General features: G+C 45.8%; 1 long non-coding RNA gene across 1 annotated transcript in view; it reads left to right on the top strand.

The window, feature by feature from the left end:
• The first annotated feature begins 1,957 nt into the window (after positions 1-1,957).
• The window catches only part of LOC138294168 (uncharacterized), a 354,474-nt gene continuing 332,858 nt past the window's right edge, over positions 1,958-23,573 (top strand). The window contains exon 1 of the long non-coding RNA XR_011203237.1: positions 1,958-2,252. This is a non-coding gene — a long non-coding RNA (uncharacterized lncRNA). The remainder of the gene's footprint in view (positions 2,253-23,573) is intronic.

Here is a 23,573-nt window from a genome sequence, read left to right as displayed (position 1 = left end):
TGGGTAAATCACCAGCCAGGACGCCAACTTATCCACATTAACCGGAGTACGAGCTCTTACCCGAAGGGCCTGATCAGAAATGGTGCTCCCTTCCGCTGGGTCCTGACTGCTCCCGTCCCCAAGGCCCTTGACCTTGTCCAGCCAAATTTCCCACGGCCGCCTGGCCGGAACAGTGAATGACCGGGTGTGTCCCTGAACATTTCGAGCACTCATGCCGAAATTTACAGTATTCACGGGAGCAAGTCTCTTTGTTATAGTCCCAACAGGCCCCCAATCTACCGCCGCATGATGAGGAAGAGCCTGACTGATTGTTACCCCCGTTCACCACCCCTTGGGTGGGGCGCTCCCGAAAGGGCCAATAAGTAATGGGGAGGCCACTGGCTGTGAAAACGGTCTTACCAAACTTCGCCGGGCCCATAGTGTGCTGCCAGAGATCGGCATCTATTTCACCCCATTTGACATCCGGATCCGCCGCCATTCGCGCCCGGAGCTCTTCATCATACTGGTGCCATGCATATCCCCCATAATTGAGGTGGGCCTTTTGTATGATATCCATGTATTTGAACAACGCTTGCCTTCTGCCCCCGCACTCCCCCGTCACCTGCTGCATGCACCCCACCCTCTCCTTTTATCGACTTCTGCATTGAGGTCCCCTCCGTGCCGACGCCCACGTCCGCGACGTAAACACCCTTCGACAAACGTGCCACCCCCTTGTGTCTGTCGCATCTACCGCAACTGAAACCATGGTGACGCTTGCTCCCTCCTCACCTGCAGTCAGTGACGGTGGCCGCTCCTGTGCCTTCCGCCGCACCATCTGGACTCCTTCCAACGCCTTTCCACGGGAAACTGGTTGCACCTGCACACCGTGCAAAGACTGAGACAGAGCATTAGCGGGCCCCATCCCGCCCTGCTCCCACCAAATCTCCTCATCGCCATCATCCACCAGCTCTCCTTCCTCCAGGCTGGTCTCCTCGTAATCCAAGATGCAGTCATCCTCACGCCACAGATCACCGCCTTGGCCCAACACCTCCTGGGCCCTTTGTGGCAACTCACCCGCTGTAGTCCCGGTTGTGCGCCTCGTGTTCACAACCGGCTGCAACCCCGATGGGCCCGGATGCTGCTCCCAAGAAGCGGCGGCGCCGGCGAGCGCAAAACCCATGCCTCCACACCGCTCCTCTGGAGCATCCACAGCCAAACGCCTCCACACTGGCAATCCTGGTGATGCGCTTCGGCCAGCCGCCCTTGGCTCCGCCTGCTCTTCATGCCAGGGTGGCCGAGCCGCCCTGTGCTCGCCTGGCTCTCCCCGACCACGACGCTCTCCCTGACAATAAAGGTCCGGCGTGCCGCCAATATCATCAACCATATCATCAACCCCGGCCGTGAGAAAGCCCAACGCCCCTCCTGCCTTCAAGCCCCCCCCCCGGGAGCCGCAGCGCGCACCCGAAAAATGCAGCCCCTCCCTGGTCAATGCATCCCTCCCACAAGGCACCCTTTCACCATAGACCCTGCGCGGGGCACCGCGGCGTGCAATAGGAGCAGGTGATTACCCTCTCCGCCCACCCCCGACCTTCTCTGGCTCCTCTCCCTCGCTCTCTGTGGCGCTCCACTCCAATATGATGGGCCACTTGCGGGATATGGACACTAATGGGTCAAACTCCCCATCTTGCTCTAAATGCGCCCCCTCCCTTTCCCAGCTGGGGCTATCCACCCTCTGCGGAAGGTTCAAGTCCTCTGTAGCTAATATATTCGTGCTGCCCCCAGCCCCCCCTCCATGCTCCCCATTGGCCATGTCCTGTCCTTGAACTCCCTGTCTTGCCCCACGCGAAGTGGGGAGACCGCCCAAATGTTGGGATGCACTCAGAATCCTCCCTTTAGCCCCCGCGCCTTGCCGCCCCCAGCCCCGCCCCTCCCCTTACTGGGGACACCCATAGAACCTTTATGCAAGCCGGCAGCCGTGGAGACCACGCGGCCTTGCTTCCCCGGGGGCGCCTGCCCTCCGCCCCTGCCTCCTCACCTGCTCTGGCCTCGCTACAGCTCATGGCGGCGAGCAGGCCATCACAGCTGCCGCGACCCCCTGTGCCGCCTTCCTGCCGGACGAGGTCCATGTGCCCGGCCTTCTTCAAGAGCGACAACGCTGCCTGGACATATTCGCCCTCCATATCAAACGTTTCTCACCACCGCCTAAGGAAAACGCCGATGCAGACGAGCTCCCACATGCCGTGAGCAGCTCAACAGCCGCAAGCACAAGCGAGGTAAGGAAATTAGAATACGGTTTCCTTCCCGCCTGCTACTTTTTTAAAGTTTGTTTTCTTTCTTTTAACTGCCAAAAACAAACTCCGACCACACCACGAAAATTCTAAAATTTGCTTCCCCAAAAAACGGGACCGGCCACTGTGTGCGGCAAAATGGAGCCCCATATATACCCCCCCCCACAGAGCACAAAAAACGCCCAATACACAGCCCACGGCGCCTCGGGCTGTACCACCCTCCCCAAAGACCCCGGGGGGGAGACCTCATTCTTCGGCTGGTCCCCCCCGGGACCCCATTGTCCTTCTTTTCCATTTCCCTATCTCGCAAATGTCTCCAAATTTGCACTACTATTATTTGTTTATCCTTACTTCAGTAAACCCCTTTCCCTCACTTCCAATTCCTGGTCCCTTTTCCTGTTCTTCATTTGTTGTTTTCTTCTTCTTTATTCTGTCTTTGGCCCATCCTGGGTCCTACTTATCTCCTAGTCAACCTTCCTGTGTAGTGCACAGAAGATAGAGATGTCAGATTGTGAGATAGCATCTCTTTGTGCATGGTCACCCCATATTATGTGGACTGATGCAGCTGCTTTTTGTGACCCTGTGCTTTGGGACACTGGTAAACAGTCCCAGTGCATCTGCTGTGACCCATAAAATATGTTGCAACGGCTTAAACTTAATTACACGGTGTCTGAAAATACATCCATGGCATGGAATGTAAAATGTTGTCTATTGACTACAGCACTACTGCGTCAACTACTAGTGTAGGAAGGCAAATGTGACACCAGGCCTACAACTGTAGCCTGGCTGCTGCAGTACTAAAACTGCAGACCAACCTGTCAAAGATGACACTTCTTAACAGGAGAAAACCTCCCTTTTACATATTAATAAGTCACCACTATGTAGGCCTGCTAGTCCACAATACAGGATGTATCATATTTAAAAGTAGGACATGTAGAAATTTAAAGTTACCATGTCCTTATAGTGACTATCACCCAAAAGCTATTTTCAGTGCTGGAAGGCTGGTTGGCCTATGCAAAAACAGTGGGAAGCAATATTAAATATTATTTATGTAATCACAGACCAGCAAGAAAAATTAAGAAGTAACTATATTTAATATTTATTAAAAGTTCAATAGAGGGGTACATAAATTAGGAATTTGTGCTATGTTTGTATCACAAAAGTGATGCAAATTGACACAATATATATATTTTTCCAAGTTACTTTCCAGTCCAAAACTATTTTTGCATTGGCAATTCATTTGAAAGTAGCGTAAAGCAGTGCCTAGCACTGTTTTGCATTAATTAGAGCGAAGGGAGCATTCCATTGGTGCTACATGGGCATTCCCATGCAACCAACCATGGTTTCTGACACAAAACTCTAGCTACAAAAAAAAGTACACAGGATTTGAAATAGGATATTTCAAGGAGAATTTTTTTTATTTCTCCTTTTGTTTCTGACTTTACATGTGTGCTGCGCTGTATAGCACACACAGTTTATAGGAAAAGTTTTAAAGTTACTGTAACCATTGTATTTTGTACTGGAAGGGTATGCTTCTGGTATAAAACCTATACTAGACTCATGCTGACACCTTTGCACTATGGTGCAAAGATGTGCCCGTGGCACTTAGCTACCTGATTGTGCACTGGGGAGAGAAGACAGTGCCATATCTCTGTAGATGTGGCTCTGCCCTGCTCCCTCCTTCCCACACAATGCAGCACAGCATTTGTGGCTGCTGTGCTGTATTGTGTGAGAATCTAGTAAATGCTGAAGTTTGAGTCTTGATAAGCATTAAGAAAAAGGGACTTTTAGAAAGTTTCCCTTTTCCAATGGTTTCCAATTGAAGATCCTGGAGGCTAATTTGTATTAGCCCTCTAACTGTCAACAAGCTAGTGAATACCTCTCATGACTTGTAAAATAGCTCTCAGAGCAGAGACAAGGGCCTGTGTGCGAGCAGGATTTTTGGTACCTGAGTAGAAAGCCCTGTTGAACTGTGCCCACAAACTTAATTCACTTCAAAGGGGCCTCTCCCATCACTCGCAGATGTCAGATGACACCTAAACAGACCCTTTCCCTTGTCCTCCCATTCAGGAAGAAACCAAACACAATGGAGGATAGCTGCCTCCAGAACGGGTTTGGAGTGACCACACATCTGTGTGGGCACACAGGCTCTGCATATGGGGAGAAGGGTTTCTCCATTGTGGATTTAGTGAGCGAGGGGCACTATGGATTGTTTGCAGTAGGGCACACAGGACCTTCTGAAAAAGTGAGTAGGGTTACTTCTGACACATTTTGCACTATTGGTTACAGAAGGTCCAGGAATCACCACCACCTACAAGCTAGTGCCAAGCATAAATATGGCATTTCAAGACACCTCTTTACTACACTCTGGACTTGATGAACAGAAGCAGGACTGTATGTGCAGTTTGAGATGTGTGAGTAGACCTGAAGGGCTGAATCCGCTCTTACTTGTACCCAGGGCAAAGAAGTGGGCTTCAGGGATCAGTTAGCTGAACTCCTGTATTGCTACAGGGACACAACAAGCTTTTATCCTGAAGTGCTGAGCTAACTAGGGCCAACACAACCTAACCTAGATCCTGCTGGTGGCCTCAGCTGAGTGAGTCATGGCCTCCAATTGCTGTTTTTGAACATCTTCTATCACCTCAGAAAACCTAGGATTTTTTGGAGTTCAAGACCTGTAGTCCAGGACAAACCTGCCAAACCAGTCCACCCAAGGTGTGGCCTCGCTGGTCTGAAGAAACAAGTTTACCTCACTCGGAGCTTCTCCTCAGCAGCAAATCTGTTTCAGTGGGGTACCTAGTCTCTGAGAGCCATCATTGAACATAGTCCACACTCTTGCCTACTGGAGGTTTTTCAGCTATAAAAAAAGACAAATGAGCATATTTCTAAGCCCCTTCCAAGACCCTCGCACCACTGTTGTGTCTCTTTTTGTGACACGAAGGTGGCGCAAACCTTGAAATTATCTCTACGAGGCCACGCAAAGGCACTCTGCATGGCTTTGTATGGTCTCATAGATATGAAGTAAGGCAAAGCACCCCAATTTGCTGCTTTGCCTTACTCATGCAACACACATGGATTTTGATGCATCGCCAGATTTACAAGTTCTTGTAAACCTGGGGATGCGCCAACTCTTTAGGCCTCCCCAGGAGAGGCGTAATGAGGAGAAAAACCATTATTTCTCCTCATTATTTCATCTTTCTATGTGTGCTGCATAATGCAGCACACCCAGAACGAGGAAAAAGCCTGTCAGGATTGTGTTTTTGTGCAGGAAGATGCCTCTTCCTACACAAAAAACAATCCTGCCTACAATGCTGACACCCTTGCATCATGCTGCAAGGTTGCCTGCGTTGGCCATAGGCTGCCAAAATGGCACCACCACAGTGTGAAAGGACAGGAATGCACTGGATGCCATGGATACGGCACATTCCTTCCCTTTCCTTTAATGCAGTGAAGCACACAGCAAGGTTACTTGCTGCTCTGCCCTGCACAGAAAGCCTATAAATATGGGCCTACGTTCAAATGGGAAACGTCTCAACTGGGGAAAAGCGCTGTTGGAAATGGCCCTTCCTGAAGGGTCATCCCCAGGCATTTTGCCTTCCTCCTCCTCTTTTTCTGACTCTATTTTTGTTGGCTTTAGGACTCTGGCCACCTTATCGCTGCTATCCAGTGCTAAAGTGCTTGTGCTCTGTGTCTTAAACATGGTAACATTGGCGTCTCCATGACTGGCATATTTGATTTACTGGTAAGTCCCTAGTAGAGTACACCATGTGTGCCCAAGGCCTGTAAGTCAAATGCTACTAGTGGGCTTGCAGCACTGGTGTATCACACACTACAGTAGCCTTTCAAACATACCTCAGGCCTGCCATTGCAAAGCCTGTGAATGCAGTGTAAACTGCCATTTCGACCTGTCAAATGTGCCTGCTTGCCAAGCCCAAACCTTCCTTTTTTATTACATGTAAGACACCCCTAAGGTAGGCCCTGGTTAGCCCCAAGGGAAGGGTGCTGTGTATTTCAAAATTTGGACATGTACTTTTAAGTTTAACATGTCCAGGTTGTGAAAAACATTTAAATTCGTTTTTAGGGTTGAGTCTGCAAGAGCATGCACTAGTAAGACACTCTTGTGTACAAAAAGGGTTTGGAGCCTGCCTGTTGTTTACCATTTGTCTTCTCCATTGTCACTCTTCTTTACTGCTGTTTTTATTGAAAACTGCAGCCGAAAAGTGACTTCCAGTGCTCGCTGTGGAGCAGGGACCAAGCACAGATAAATTAAACAAATTAAACTTAATCTGTGCCCCTCCGCTGCTTCTGACATGATTCAGGTATTCTTTTTAGCCCCCTTCAACCCTGTATCTGATGCTCCCTCAATAGCCCTTTTATTATTCATTTCTTCCCCCTCCCTCTCTCACTGCTCACTCTATTGGGGTTTTTATCTTGCTTTCACTTGTTGTCAATTCCCCTCATCATTGCTTTTGTGTCCATTACTGCTTGTTTGCATCCACCCCCTGCCTCAGTTGCCTGTGTCTTTTTTTTCAATTAAAGCTTTAATGGAATTGTTGGGCCAGGAACAAAAGTGAAATTGGAGTTGGAGTCTGAGGGGAAGCACACAGCCCTGCTTTTTTAATCTAGCTGTCAGTTAGTATTTCTGATGCACAGCAAAAGGTGCCAAGAATGATTTAGATTATAATTTACTGCCATGTATCATCCACAGCCCTTGCCTGACACTGCTAGTTCTTTTCATACGACAAATGTATGTTGGCATTGAGGGGCATATTCATGAGCCCCTAGTGCCACAGAAGCGTCACTTTTCGTGATGTTCCGGTGGCACAATAACCTGCGCCGTATTTAGAAGGTGGTTTTTAGCCACTTTTTGTTGCTTGACGTCACCTTGTAAATAAGGCCCCTTCACACGCACCCCTTTGCGTGGAAGGGACGTGCAATGGGTGTTGCTGTGGGTGTGCCACAACAACACTTATTGCATTTTGACCCTGCCTCAGATTTCCAAGTTTTTGCAAACCCGAGGCAGCGCTAAAATCTAACGCCACCCCAGGGGTGGCATTAGCAAGGCACAGCAAGGAGGAATACTTTAATTTCTCCTCGTTTTTTGCTTTTTCTATGTGTACTTCATTCTGCAGCACGCATAGAAAGAGCAGAATGGCAGACATGTTTGTTCATGAGCGGGAAGGTGTCACCAGTACCTGTGCTCCACTGCTGTGAGTACTGCTCTGTGAAGTGGTGCCAAATCCAGTCATGGGCCCTTGCAGGCAAGTGTGGTACTGCAACACAAGAACTGGTGCAGCAACATTGATGCATCACTTTGAACTGACACATCCTGCTGCAGAAACGCCGCTTTTCTTCTGCCTGCACCGGAACCGTCCACACCGCTTGCCGACTGCACTGCACAACAACCCCAACATACAGCATAGCCTGGCCTGGCTGATGCAACAGCAACGCATAGGTGCCAGTGCTCATCGCTTCTGGACATCGACTCATCAACGATGTTGCTCAATCAGGAAATGACATATCGCCTGCAAGATTGAATCATGAACAAATAGTCACTGAGCATCAACGCAGCAAAGGTACTGACAGCAGGTCTGTGTGAATCCTGTACGTGGCCCGCGCTCAATCGAGGTCGGACTGCACTTTTGGATTTGCCCGGGTCCAACTCAACCGGATAGTTCCTGTTGGAGATATTGGGGGTGATTCCAAACTTGGCGGGTGGCGGGAGCCGCCCGCCAAGCGGGAACCGCCAGAAGACCGTACCGCGGTCAAAAGACCGCAGTGGTCATTCTGAGTTTCCCGCTGGGCTGGCGGGCGACCGCCAGAAGGCCGCCCGCCCGCCCAGCGGGAAACCCCCTTCCACGAGGATGCCGGCTCCGAATGAAGCCGGCGGAGTGGAAAGGGTGCGACGGGTGCAGTTGCACCCGTCGCGATTTTCAGTGTCTGCTATGCAGACACTGAAAATCTATGTGGGGCCCTGTTAGGGGGCCCCTGCAGTGCCCATGCCATTGGCATGGGCCCCCAGGGCCCCCAGGGGCCCCACGACACCCGTTACCGCCATCCTGTTCCTGGCGGTGAAAACTGTGCTGATGTGTGCACATTGCAAGGGGACATGTACCTGTCATGTTGTGCTCGAGCTGTGTGTGTGAGTCAGTACATGTATATGCGTATGCGGTGCGATTGGCTGGGTGAGCTGGAGTGAAGTGTAGTGAGTGATGTGGCTGTGTCAGTATGTGTGCCACTTACATGAATGTTGTTGTGTATGTTGTGTTGTTTTGCTGCGTGCCACATTCAGGTGAATGTTGTTGTGTGGCCGTAGCTGTTATGATGTGTGTAGTTGTGCTTCTGCAGGCATGTGTTTGTGTGGATGAGTGTGTGGGTTGTTGTGGTTGTGTGGTGTGTGGGTACAGTGTCACTAGTGTGTGTATTTTGTGTGATGGATGCACGTGTATGTGCATTTGCAGCATGTAGGTTTTGTGGTGTGGTGTCATGGCAATGGATAATGGTGTGTGTGTGGTGTATTGTGTTCTGTGTGATGCAGGGGGACATATTTGTGAAGGGTAGAGTGTGTGTGTTTGTTTGTGTGTGACTTACCTCTTTTCCACGGCCACTGCCATTGTCCGATGTCCATTGGGTCCAGCAATGTCCACCCTCCATCAGCGAACCGCCACCAGTACACCCCCTGTCCAACTGTATCATCTAAATACAGTTGGTGGGACCCCGCCTGCCTGACCACTGGGGAGAGTATTCCGTTGTGGCGGTCCGTGACTCAGCTGCAATACATCTAAATACAACGGACAACATACTGTCAATGTGATGGTCTTTTCGGTCCCACCGCCGACACGGCTTGGCGGTAATACCACCAGGATCTAAACCAAGTCTCAAGGTAAAATCTCTGATCAGAGCAAACCTAGTTGGTGTATATGACCTGTGCTTCATTGCACCCGTCTGAAATTGTGCCTAAGTCCTGGTCTACCAAGATCATTTACTACAATTGGTGCTTTTTGGTGCTATTTTTACTTAAATCAATAAAAATTTGCATCTCCAGTTCTCCTTATTGGATTTTTGTTGTTTTGGTGTCATTTTGCTCCATAAATTTGTTTTCTATTTTTATAAATTGGAGTGGGAATTTTATTGTGTTGTATTTTGAGTTTTTTAACTGTTATGGTACTTCAAAATGTTTTACACATTTTCTATAAGTTAAGTCTGACTGCACTGCGCCATAGCTACCAGTGACTGAACTCAGTTTTAAATTACTGAAACCTTTATCAGGACCTAACACGATAGTGCCTTTATTAATTATGATGGACCTCCACCCACTCCAACTATTAAACCACTTTCTCACACCAACTATCATATGCCACCTTCTTTTTTTCACATATCGCCTGACAGCACAGCTGTCTGCCAGAGTTTCTGTGACTACTTTTCTAAAGAACATATACATAGGACTTCATAGGAGTAGATATCTCTCACATCATGCGTTTGGGTGCTTCATGTGTCATTGCACTTCCCAGAAAGTGCTTCTGTTGCAAAGCACAAGGTACTATTTCCCATCTGAAAAGTACAATAATCCAGATGTTTATCTTGATGGCTGTAACATGCAGCAGAGGTTTCTTCTCGAGGGCCGGGAGTGTTGCCCCCCCACCCCATGAAAGACACACGGGCAAAATCAAAATAGCAATGAAAATATTTAATTGCCATTTTATTTTTACCAGGGCAGTGCGCACTGCAGCAGCACCAGCCCTGAGGTCAGAAACATGCTGGGAGTGACGCAGGGCTGATTCAATTCTACAAAGTGTGCATGTCACTACGGACGGCTGTTTTGCACCGGCAAGAGTGACATGCGCACTTTGAAGATTTCCACTCAGCTGTCTTAAGACAGCTGGGCGGAGACCAAGCACAGGTCTCCAGCCAGCCCGCTCCATCTAATCCAATCACTTCTCTCATGCTGGTTAACACGGGAGCTCTTCGTGCACTGGACACCAGAAGAACACTGAGGAGGATACGCAGCCCTTGGGTAAGTTCCATTTTATTTTATTTGATTGGAAAAGTGTAGTGGTTGTGTATTAATTTGAAGTAGTGGTTATGTTTTTATTTGGCTTTTGGAGGGAGGAGGTATTTTATTTTGGTCTTTTTTAGGGAGGGGTGGTTTACTTTGGGGTTTTGGAGAGAGGGGTGTATGTTTTTTTGGGGGGGGGAGTGGCGGGGCACTTAACTCGCTCACCATTTTTAAAGGGTACCTGCCACCCCTAGTAATGTGGTGTGCAAAACATTTTACTTTAATAGCAACAGAACTGACAAAACAACTGTTATTAACACTTCATATTCATTAAAGTGAGAACACTGTTACTGCTGGGTTTTATGTTTTAAATCGTGTGAGGTCAGCACTGCTCTGGAGCAGGCTCCTTCAACAGCTGACAGCTGTGCTGCTTTTTTCTCCTCCTACACATTAATGAATACCATACGGTTTACACATGTTTTTCCCATCCTTTTAAATGTTTTAAAAGCTTGAGGAAATAATTAAAAAAAAATATTTAGGAAATTGAGGGCCAGATATATGAAAAGTGGCGCATCATGTAATGATGGGCACTTTTTTTGCACCCCGTTGTGCCACCCCCCAACTCCACCATGTGTGTGGCGTATTTATGATGAGACGCAAGTGAAAGGAGGCCCATTGAAAACAATGAGAGCCTCATTTTAACACCTGCCTTAGGGAGGCATTTAAAATGACGTTAGAACTGGCGCAATGGAATCTCATAGATTCCACTGCACCATTTCTCTAGGCCTCCTAATGCCAGGAACGCTCCCCTTACATACATTATGCCTGGCGCTGGCATAATGTGGTGCAAGGGTGTCCAATTTGTAAATATGAAGCAGTGATATTGCCAACCTAGGACCACATTAGCATAAAAAATGACTCTAATGTGGCACAAGGTGGCGCTAGGGCCTTCTTAAATCTGGCCCTAAAAATTTAGGGCCTATTTAGAGTTTGGAGGATGGAGTTTCACTGTCACAAAAGTGAAGGATATCCCATCCACCGTATTACGAGTCCATTATATCCTATGGACATGCTAACCCGGTGGTCAGGGTATCCGTCACATTTGTGAGGGAGTAACCTGTCCGCCAAACTCTAAATTAGGGCCTAAATCCCATGGCATACAAAAACAATTTAATTACTCCAAGCTGTCTTTTGGCTCATTTTGGTCAAAGACTGCCTATCTTAAATCAAATCACAGATCTATCTATTGGGAAGCCCATACCTAAACTACACAGATTTTGTTTAACCTTTTCTCTTTGACTTTTAGTTAAGCGAAGTTCGTCCTCACATCTTCATAAGGCATGACTTATTGAGCTTTGTTAATGCTAAAATAACAATTTGCAACGCCAACTCTTCAAAGGAAAATATGGAATATGAGGTACCATCAACATCCATGAGATAAACTGCATCCTCCGCGTATAGCCTAAACGTCAGTTGTTGGATACATGCTTCTGACGAATATGGTGCATCCTCGACTTCAAATGTGTTGCAAGCGAGAGATATTTAGCACATGGGGTGAGTTTGTGTGCTGAACCAAACCTGTAGTGCTCACTTTCTGGTCAGATCGGTCTTAAATACAGTAAAACGCAAATAGCATTTGTGCATGCTTGTGACTGAATGTGCTGACACATTGAAACCTGACCTGTTGGATTTGGCATTTCTTGCTTAAAATATGGCTAAACCCTTATCCAATTTAAGTTCTTTACTCTTACCTAATTATACTGACAACTCCCAAAGTTTAAAAAAATAGCAGGTCTTTTAGTTTCCCAATGTGACAATTTCATACCAGTGCTGTGCTATTTTGGTCAATGTTCCATTGCAAATGAACTTTCCTTTTCTTGCCCACGTGTTAACATCACCTTTCTTTGCCTTGAATTCTCCAACCTGGCCCTTTCTAAGCTGGACAATTCACAATCAAACCGGTCTCTATCTTAAACACCTTCTAAGGAAGTCCTAGGAAAACTAATAGAGGCTCACGAACGTCATAAAGACAGCACCAAAGTTGAACAAATCTTGAAAAACATAGAACACAAACAGCTAATACGAATTTGGAAGGAAATCTGGGTGGGATTCAAAGACGGAGAAGTAAAAAAACAATGCAAATCACTTTCAGAAAGAGGCACTGAGTCAGCCAACACCGTAGCAGAGATAGAAATCCCCCCCCCAAGAGAATTGTAAGCCCACTAGCCCACATATTTATGGGTTTTGTGGCGCAGGACTACTCAGGGCAACGCAGCAAGTCACCTTGCTCTGCTGCCCTGTGTCAGAGGGAAAGAGAAGGAATGTGCCATATTTATCCAATACAGCGCATTCCTGTCCTTTCCCCCTGGTTGGCAACCTTTTGACTACCTAGCATCAAGCAGGCACGCTTGTACACTGGTGCAAGGGTGTCTGCGTTGCATGCAGGATTGCTTTTGTGCAGAAAAACACTCCTGAGCGGCCTTTTCATCTTTCTGTGTGTATATAGAAGAATAAAGCATACATAGAAAAGGGGAAACAAGCATTGGAAAAGCCAATAGGTCTCGCTTTTGCAAGAGTTAGTGCTATTGGTGTTGTAAGTCGCAATGGGGGTCATTATGACCCCGGCGGTCGGTGATAATGTGGCGGTAGTACTGCCAACAGGCTGTGGCCAACCCACCAATTTAGCATACCGACCGCCATGACGGTAGCAGCCGCCGTGCCGGAGATAAGAATCTCCAGCCCGGTGCCCGCTATAGTACTGCCAGTGGTATCATGACCCTGCCTACCACCATGGTTTAAAATCATGGCGGTAGGCCCACCCCCCCCAGAACACTCCCCACATGCCCCCACCCCCTCTAGCCACGCCCCCTTCCAGTCCCCCACCCTCCATACACGCACATTTGCAGACACGCACCACGCATACACACACTCACTCATACAGGCATACACACATTCATTCACGCATGCATCCATTCATTCTCGCACACATCCGTACACACATTCACACTGAAACGCAGACATGCATTCACATTTCCATTCACACACGCATTCTCACACATGCATACACACTCACAAATAACACTACACACACATTCACATTCACGCACACACTCACACATTCATGCACAACACCCACACACACACAACGCCCCCAAACCCCCCTCCCCTGTCGGAAACCCAACTTACCTGCATCCAGGGGGTCTTCCGGCAGGGAACGGGACGGGGTGCTGCTACCACCAGCAGCACCCACCAGCAGAAAACCGCCAGGCCGAATTACTTGTCATAGTATGGCTGGTGGTGGCCTACTGGTGAGGCGCTGCTGGTGGTAGCAGCGCCACCTTAACACCATCCGCCAGTATGGCCCCAGCCAGATTTCCGCCCTTCTTGTGGCAGAAATCCAGCTGTGGTCATAATTTGGCAGATGGCTGTTAGCCACAGCGACGGTCTTTTGGCAGCCGTCGCTGTGGCGGTAGGCAGCATTTACCGCTATTGTCTTAATTAGGGCCAATATCTTTTAGACCTGTGTTATGGATTGGAAAGGATGTATGTAGTGTGGGGTGGAATTATGTGGGTTGGATTGGAATTGTTAGTTGTGGATTTATGTGGGGTGAACTAGGGTGGTATGGAGTGGATTTGTGTAGCAGAATTATGTGGCATAGTGTGCAGTGGAATTATGTGGCTAGTAATTTTATGGTATTGAGTGTACTGGAACACTGTGGAGTGGAATTGTGTGTCATGGAGTGGAATTATTTGAATTGCTATTTTGTGTTGTGGAGAGGTATGTAGAGCAGTTTAGTTATGTGGTGTGCTGTTGAATGTTGTGGCATGAAGTGGAATTCTATGTTGTGGATTGGATGTATGTGGTATGTTGTGTAATCGTGTTGTTGAGCTATGTGGTTTGTTGTTAAATTATGTGGTTTGGAATGGAAATGTGTGACATGGAACTTTGTGGCACTGAGTAAAATTATGCTGGTTAGAATTATGTGGCATGGTGTGGAGTGGACTGTTGCTATGTGGCATAGAGAGGTTTTATCTGGGGTGTATTTATGTAGTATTGAGTAGAGTGCATTTATGTGGAGTTGAATCATGTTACACTGAGTGGTATTATGTGGAGTATAATTATGTTGGGTGGTGTTGAATTGTGTGGCAGTGAATTGTGAGGTGTGTAGAAATAGGTTTCAATTACCAGATTTCTGGACTTCCTAATTAAGTTTGCTGCTTAATAAAGGAACATTTTCATGAGTAAAATAAAGCACAGTGGAAGGGGAGGAGATGGCAGGGAGTAATGACAAGTGGGGAAGTGATCAGTTCAGTAGGAGCAGTGCTTAATTTATGCTTATTGTTTCCGGCACTTGTTGTTGAGGGCCGGTGCTTATTGTTCTGCCTCATGCATTTGCTGCGAGCAAAAGCCTCATATGGGAAAGATGGAGGAAGAGAAAAACGAAAAAGCGTCACAAAGGGAGAAGGCAGAAAGCGGCAAGAGCGAGCCCGAGTTCTCACATTTAATTGCAGCAGCCGCATGTTTAAGAGGAGGGCTTTGGGCACCGGCACGTTTTTATTTACAAGTTAAGTACTGAGTAGGAGTGTGAAGCTGCTTGGCTCGCATGCAAAGTATTCAAATAAAAAATGAAGCAGGAGGGAAGAGGGAGTAAAGGATAAGTGGCACGTGTTGGATAAATCAAACAATTTATGCTTCAGTACTTGGACATTTCCTTGTTATTACAGCATTTTGAGCTCACTGAAACAGCTCAGGGTGCAGACCGCTTCAAAGTGAGAAACACTATAGTGAAGAATGCTCACCCGAGGAAAGGTCACTGATCAAGAGTTGTGGGAATGGACTCTGAGTTTAGAGATTAATAAACAGAAAAAAGATGCATTCCCCACAAGTATCAAACAACCAAGGGAAACGTGAAAACAAAGGATGCTCAGAAAGGCAAAACAAAATTGTCACTTCTTATACTTTGTTATGGAAATAATAAAAAAGAATGCATGCATGCTGCAGGGAATCTAAGCACCCATTGCCTTTCTGTTGTGTGTGAACAGAGAAAAGTGTTAGTATAAGAAGCCTAAAAATGCTTAGCAGAACAATCTGCAGCTATGTAAACGCCCACGAAGCGCGTGCTACCATTTCATAGGTTGCGCACAAGAAATGTAAAAATAATCCACTTTTTAACTCGCCACAGAGAAATTCAGAGTTAATTAAAAATGGAAGCTGCAGCGAGCAAGCGAAAATGAACGAAGGGATAGTAATGCTCCCAGCTCTTCCTACTTGAATTGCAATTAGTTGGTGCAGCTCACACTGCTGGGAGATGAAATGGGGGATGGGAGAGCGCCACAGGCTTGCTGTCTGCAATTTGAAGGGAGAGAGCTCTGGGATTGAACCAAGTTCCCTACCAAAGTAAAATAACAAGAGGGAAAAACGGGGAATAAAATGCTTGTTTTTTTGATGTGGAGCAAACATCGACAAAATAAAAAAAATACCTGCAGTATGAAGACGTGTATATATATATATATATATATATATATATATATAAATAGGCATGCATCATTGTGCACGTGCATGAATGCCAGACATACTGTGAGAGACTTCAATTAAATAAATGTGCATGGAAAAATGTACTGTAATAGGCCTCAGTTAAAGAAATGGATGTAAAACGCTAGGACAGGCTTCAATTAAACTAATATATGGTAAACATTACACTGTGTGGCTTTCAATTAAAGAAATGTATGCCAATACTATAACAAACTCCAGTTAAAGATATGTAATTTAACCATACACAGTGACTAACAAAAATTAAAGAAGTGTCCAATTGGTGACACTCTGATAATGGCAAACTGCTTGCATTGCGCCACTTTGTAAAAATAGCATGTGGGAATCAAAAAATGTTGCAAATGTGTCACTAGTGGCGTCATAAATATGTTCCTTAAAGAGACAGATTTAGAGGGAACACCCACAGAAAATAAGCATTTGCAATGCAATGAGTCTTGCATTAGCTTGTGTTAGAGTTATTGACATTGTAAATTCATAACTGGATTTTTCTTGCCACATAAATTGGTCAACCCTGCCTCATAATTTGTTTTTTTCCTGCCATATAATTCCAGTGGCCATGCATATAACTAAATCACTTCCATTTACCTTCTACCTCTATCTACAGCCAAAAATGAAAATGTTACCATTTAACATCCTAATTTAAATATGCCATGCTAATTCCAATAGAATACCACTTTCACCACCCCACCATCAGAGTTGCTGGCTGGCTAACACAATTCCCAAAAAAGACAGCCATGGAGGAGCAACAAGAGAAATAAACTAAAAGGGTCACCCAGACATATCAAGAGTGTTCAAACAGGTAAGTGTAATAAGGATGTTAAGTTGGCCTGAATCATTGTCATACTTGCAATAAGGAGAGATTAATAAAACATATACAATTATCATATAAACCCAATAATATCCTTTATCAGAAATAAACATTTGGTATTAAACTGTAAAGCTCAGAACAGCCCCTAGAGATCTCCACAATTAAAATAGCATTTGTAGGAAACACAGTCATGTTACTATTTAGTTAGCCCCTACAAGGCATAACCACACAAAATAAATGACTGAAAGTATTTCACTATAACCATATATTTAACCTCTAGAGGGCTTAGTGCATTGCACATTTTCAGGGCTAGCAGGCCTACTGCAATGATATTACAAAAAGACCCTTAAAACACAAACTACTCTGAACTGTAAAACAAAAGTTCCAGCCAAGAGAGAGGTTGAAAAGACACTGAATGGAGAACGGGGTTATTATTTTGGGGTTCCCACTAACCTAGTGTAGGGAGACGGACAAAAAGAGCAGGTTGTGATGAACGTTTCGTAAGTGGTCCCATTGTCCTAGGACCACCACAGACTGAGTTAGGCGCACAAATGTTTTGCAAAAAAATGCCCTGCAAAGCATTATGGGATGACCGAGTGCAGCAAAGAACGTTGCATTTTGACAGCCCCTAAAGAACGCCAACAAAAATACCATTTGTGAGAAACATGTTCATGTAACCATGCAATGAGATCCTAAAAAGCATAACCCCATGAAAACAGAATGGCACAAAGTAATATAGTACAACCATATAATTAGCCCCCAGAGAGCATAGTGTCCTACACATTTTCAGGCCTATTACAATATTAAGGCCCTTAGAACACAAACTACTCCAAGCTGTAAAACAAAAGTTCCCAGCCATAAAAGAGCTTAAAATGGGACCAAATGGTGGGAGGAGTTATTATTTTTGGATCCCCACTAACATAGTGTGGGGACCCATAGATTATCTCAATAGAAAGAGTGTGTCAAGCTGAACGTTATGGTGGTCCTATTGTCCTAAGACAACCACAAGCTGAGTTAAGGGCAAATATGTTTTGAAAAAGATGCTAGCAAAGCAATATGGGGTGACTTTTCTGGAGTGCAGTGAATATTCTAGTATTGGTTCTCTCGCTGTCAGGAGAGCTGTGTTGCAGATTTCTGCGTTTTTTACGTAAAACATTTATCAATTATAAGTGTTTTTGGGAAAGCTATAGAGCGTAAAGGGGAGAGCCAAAAGAAATGACTGTTTAGGTAACAGTGTGAACAATGTGACCAGTGCTCCAATACTGCCGATGGAGTTTGTGCTGTTGGCACTGTAAGCACTGTGAGGGCCGTGGATGCCATGGAGCACAAAGGGGAAAGACAAAATAAAAAAATATTTCACACACGCTGAAGTACATCGGTAATTGTGCAATTATCCATGTAACAGGGTTAGTCTGCAAGGCAGTAACAAAACCGCCCCAAGGCGGGACAAATTTAAAGCATTCACCAATTACATCAAGGGATTTTTGAAAGGCAGGCCCACACGCGAGTGAAAGTGATGGGGGTGAGGTGGACATGGTTACAACAGGTCAAAGCGCTTGAGCGCTCAACCTACGAAGCAACTCCTCTCCTGTGACCAACTACAACCATTCACATCAAGCCTGGAACCTTTTGCACTTACTGACGTCCCATGAAGGAGATATGTACTTCTGAAGTGTACATCAAATGACTAAAAAAATTCTTCCATGCTGGCCACTTTTATGCCTTCCTGTGGCTGTTGATAATGACACACAGGTGGCAAAGAGCCTTACAAGTATCTGCTTTGGGTGGGCTCTGAATTGAGTCCTGTGCTGCACACATCTTTTCTCAAATGTCCAAATCAATCATTAGGTGGCCAGCATCTTCCTTGTCATTTGGGTCTGGTGGACTACAGTCTCAAATGGTTATTTCTGTTAATGAAAATGTATCTCCATTGCTTCTGTCTGTACATTTTACTCTTTGTGGCAAAATGGCACATGCATGCTGGTCTTGGCAACATAGTGTAGAGCTGTTTTTTTCTTTTCTTTGGCCTCTTACAGGTTGCACCTTTGAAATATTGGGCTTTTTTTAGCTTGTGGATACTCATGGGTGTAGACCAATAAAACCACTCTCACTCATCCCACAGACTTCATAACAATCATCCTTCAAAAGGTTGTGTTTGCAGAATATACTTAATGGCACAATCAGGGGTGCTTCAGAGTAATGTAACCACCTGTAGGTCTTGTGATAAGCCCCTCCAAGTCTTCCCAGATCTATGCAATACACCAACACTCTTCACACAAATTAGGGCTCCTGTTAGTGGATGATAATGGAGGGACTGCTCATCTTCTGCCACAGGGTAGGCTTCCTAAAAGTTCCAGTGAAATCACCATTTTTCATCTAATGGACTCCAATTATGATACAGGCACACTCTTGATAACACGTATTACTGCCACAATAGGGGGCAGATTTATGGAAAGTGTTGCTGCACCAAGTGCAGCGCCACTTTCCCTGCCCCCTTAGCACCGCCCTACAGCCACCATGTGTGCACCGTATTTATAATAAGGCGCACCATGGTGCAGGGTGGGGGGCAATAGTGTCATTTGTTATGATGCTATTGATGTACTCTGCAGGAGTCGCACCAAAATATTGGCGCTACTCCTGCAGAGTACATAGGGGCCCATTCTAAAGAATGGAAGCCCCCTTTTAACGCCTGCTCCTAAGCAGGCGTTAAAAGTGCCATAATAAATGGCACAAGGAAATCCCATAGATTTCCTTGCACCATTTTAATGGCTCCCCTAACGGGTGAATGCCCCCTTTGCATACATTATGCCTGGCGCAGGCATAATGTAGCGCAAAGGGATACAGGGTGGCGCAATGCATGCTTTGCACCACACTGTAAATACCGCGCGGGGATTTTGACCTCGTTGGGCCACATTAATATCAAAATAAATTATGTTAATGTGACGTAAGGTGGCGTAAATAGGCCCTTATGTTTGCTGATAGGGACAAGCAGCACAAGTGAGGTGCAGTTTACCTTGTTCCAAACCCCAACCAGGCAAGAGGTAGCATATGGAACTAACCAAAAGTGATGTGAACATTTCAGGCATTCCAAATACAAAGCATTGCAGTGGTCAATTTTTGCATTAATTGTTTGGGCAATGGATTCAAAGCTGGCTTGGGAACAGCATTGTCTAGAAAGTATGTTCAATCCAACATTCCACAAAAATCAGGTTGGAAAAATAGATCCACAGCAGTAATCTTGACAGGGACTCTGTGATCTTGACAACCCAATCAATTTTCAATTCGGAACAAAACATTTAGCCACTGCTTCTTCCCATTGACACAACCATGAAAGAAAGAGGGCAATAAACAACGATGTGGTTCTCTGCATTCAGCCTTATTTTATCAAAAGTAAGCATAGTCATTTTCATATAAAACACCTTTTTTTGTAAAAACTATTAAATAGATACATTATTTCATCAAATAAATAGCAAACTAACACCTCTGTCATTCATATGGATCAGCTTATCGCTGTGTTCAAACCGTACATGATGGGTAAATGGTTTGGGGAGTGCAGGTATCTCCGTGATCACAGGATCTGGAATGTCAAAGGTTATTTGAAGTTCTGCTTAGTTGCTTTTGAATCCTTCATGACCAAATCTGCTTATGCATACGAATGTTGACATGCAGCAGTTACTTATTTAATCAGTTTGCAACCTGAACAAAACCTAGGGGGAGTCCACTCGATAAATTTATGTCATGTTTAAAGTCTGCTCCTCTCTATCCTACCAGGGTTACCATTATTAGGGTACCCCACAATAAGGTAGGTCTATAAGAAAACAATGGATTGAGATATTGTTACAGAAGTCAATAGTGTTGACGTCACTGATCACGCTATCTAGTTTGGCTACCATGGTTTTGCTGACAAACAGACACTAAGCAGCTGTGTGTTTTAAGTCACCCTACACGTGGAACACGGTGCAGTAACATTTGCAAATTAGGTCACTAGAAGATAAAGTTTTAAGCAGGGCACAAGTCCTAAAACAAAGTAAGTGGAGAGACTAACCAAATTAGCCAATATGCATGTGACATCACTATCGTATCATCATACATGGCATCACAGGAAGTCACAATTCACCCATGACCTGAACATTGATTTACACATTTGTATGATTTACTGTCAATATATAAGGTGCGCCTATGTTTTAAAGTGCTCTGACACCCTGAATTGGGAAGAGTAGCACTATAACATAGTAGTGCTTTTAAATTGTTTTTTGTGTAAATATTCATACAGACCGTCAAATCTGACATTTTTAAGTTGCATGCATATCTCATATACAGGGATTGAACAAAGAGAAAAGCTTGCCTCCATATTATAGCTTCTTCTGAGTACTTGATGAAGTGATAAGCTGTGTCCCTTTGTTTCCTTACCTTAGTATTGGCGTCTCTTGGACCTGGCCCTTTTTGCAGGATTATCCCCAAAATGTTTGCCTTCCTTCTCCTGTTTTTCTGTCACCTTTTTTGTTGGCGTTCGGACTCTGGGCACTTTACCACTGCTGATCAGTGCTACAGTGCATGTGCTCTCACCTCTAAACTTGGTATGATTGGCTTACACCTATTTGGCACATTTAATTTACATATAGGTCCCTTGTACAGTGCTATACCATTTACCTAGGGCATTTAAATGAAATGTTACTAGTGGGCCTGGAGCGCAGCTCATGCCACCCACAGATGTAGCCTTTCAAACCTGTCTCACGCCTCCCACTGCAAGACCTGTGTGCACAGTTTACAGCCACATTGTCTTGGCATCTAAAGTTAATTGCTAAGCCTGAAAGTCCCCTTTTACTACATATAGGTCACCGCTAAGGTAGGCCCTAGGCATCCCTATGGGCAGTGTGCTGTGTAGACAAAAGACAAGGCATGTCCCTTCATTGTGTGGCATGCCCTATTAGTGACAAACACCCTATTTGGTTTCTCACTGCTGTGAGGCCTTCTTCTTTCATAGGCTAGCATTGAGGATTCCCTTAAAGGTACTTACGTGGGAAATTCTGATGTTTGAGGAGTAGTGTGGGCATGTTTGGTATGTTTGGAATGGCAGTGAGAAATCCTGCTTATTTGTTCAGGTGGATTTTTTATTACTATTGTGGAAATGCCAGTCTTAGAAAGTGGGAATTTCAGTGTGCTTATGACTTTTGTGCTTTGCAGTCTGACTCCAATTCACATCCAGGGTAGAATGACAGCTGGGGTTGGTGCGTACTTTCCATAAAGCCATCACACAGGGAGGGTGGTTGTGTAACAGGATTACATCTATATGCTAAATGGTCTTCCTGGGCTGGGACAGAGGGAAGTGGGGTGCATTTACATTTGCATAGGCTGTGTCCTGCCTTCACACAAAGGGCTCATTTACCCCCTTCTGATGTCTAGAGCCAGGGCTGGGGTCGAAAGGGGGTTTGTGCACTTCTAAAGCCCCCCCCCCAAGGCAAAGAAATTTTGAGTATAAGTACAGGGGCTATAGCCCCATGTTTTTGGTGGACTTGTAACCAGATGCTGCTGGCTCTACAGACTGCACATTGCCAGAAGGAACTGTAAGGCTCCCAGATGGAACCACCATTGGACTGACTTGCTTGTTGTGCTGACCTGTGGCCTGCTAGGCTACAAGGAAGACTTGCTTTAAGAACCCAGATGTGCTGGCCTGCTGCTGGATTCCTGCTTTCGTGCTCCCCAGTTGTTCTCCAGGGGCTGGAGGTCTACATTTTCCTCACTCCTGTTCATTTGGAAGCTTGGAGATTCTACCCTTGTTGATCCCAGCCTTTGCAAGGAAGAAGGTGCCAAAGAGTACCATGAGGTGAGCGTCGCTAACGACCTGCAAAGAGGTGTGTTGTGATCGCTCTACTAGCTTGTGACTCAGTCATCGGGCAACACCCTCCCCATGCAGCGGGAGGGCCGCCCAAGAGCTGCGCTCAGGACCGGCCTGTCCATGGTTTGGTCTCACCCACCCGAAGTGTGGATTGAGCTGCGTTCTGCGACTGACGCGGTGCTGCACCATAGGCCTGAGGTTCCTGATTCAGGTCACTGGAGGGTAGCACTAGAAGGCATGACTGCTGCACCGTGCAGTAGCGGGCAGCTGCCTATGAACACTCTTGTTGTTCCAGAGGAGGAGACTCTGGGAGGTCTACCTGTTGCGGGCTCAGTTGTGGATTAGCAGCGGCCTGAGAAGCCCCAGAGGGTTCCGGACTTGCTGTGGCCCCAGAGCAGTCCTTCTCAGACTGAGGAAGTTTGTGCAGAGTTTGCTTGGTGCACGGGGGATCCAGAGAGGTCTCCCCGCCCAACCTTACAGTGTGGCGTCCTCCCCCTGTTAGACATGCCTTGGAGCCACTGGACTGGTGGTAGGGCAAGGTGAGTCCTCAAGGAGGCCACTATCTACGTTTTTCCCAGTCACTGTTTTTTTAATGTGGTACGTGTAATAGGCATGCATCTGAGCCCTTCAGTTGTTGTGGGTTACAGTATAATGTGCAGTAGGAGTGCAGGTGTTCCTGTACCATACGTTTGGCATCTACATTTTTGCACAATATCTAATAGGAGCACTGTGCCCTATAATGGTATTGTGATTTGTATGGTACTGACGTGTGCAGGTCGATGCTTTGGTAATTCTATATGCTTTGCTTTATGTGCCCTGATGTGATGATACGTTGTTTTACCCTTGCACAGAGAGGAGAACGAGCACTAATTCAGGGACTGCTTAGGATGTAGAGAACTGTTGCTTAATGTTGAGTATTTGTAAGTAATTATTGGTTTATGTCATTTTAGTCTATGTTTTATATGCAATACAGTTTATTTTCATATAACATTGTGTGGAGTCTCTTTTGTGGTGTGTTTATTGCGTCACTGGTATGTGTGTGTGTTACGCAAACTCTTTACACATTGCCTCTGGGACTTGCCTGACTGCTTTGGCCAAGCTACCAAGGGGGTAAG

Source organism: Pleurodeles waltl, chromosome 4_2 (assembly GCF_031143425.1).
Source record: "Pleurodeles waltl isolate 20211129_DDA chromosome 4_2, aPleWal1.hap1.20221129, whole genome shotgun sequence".
Classification (NCBI taxonomy): Eukaryota; Metazoa; Chordata; class Amphibia; order Caudata; family Salamandridae; genus Pleurodeles; species Pleurodeles waltl.
Note: the sequence above shows the minus strand (reverse complement) of the source record. Positions and strands in the feature narration are given on the sequence as shown.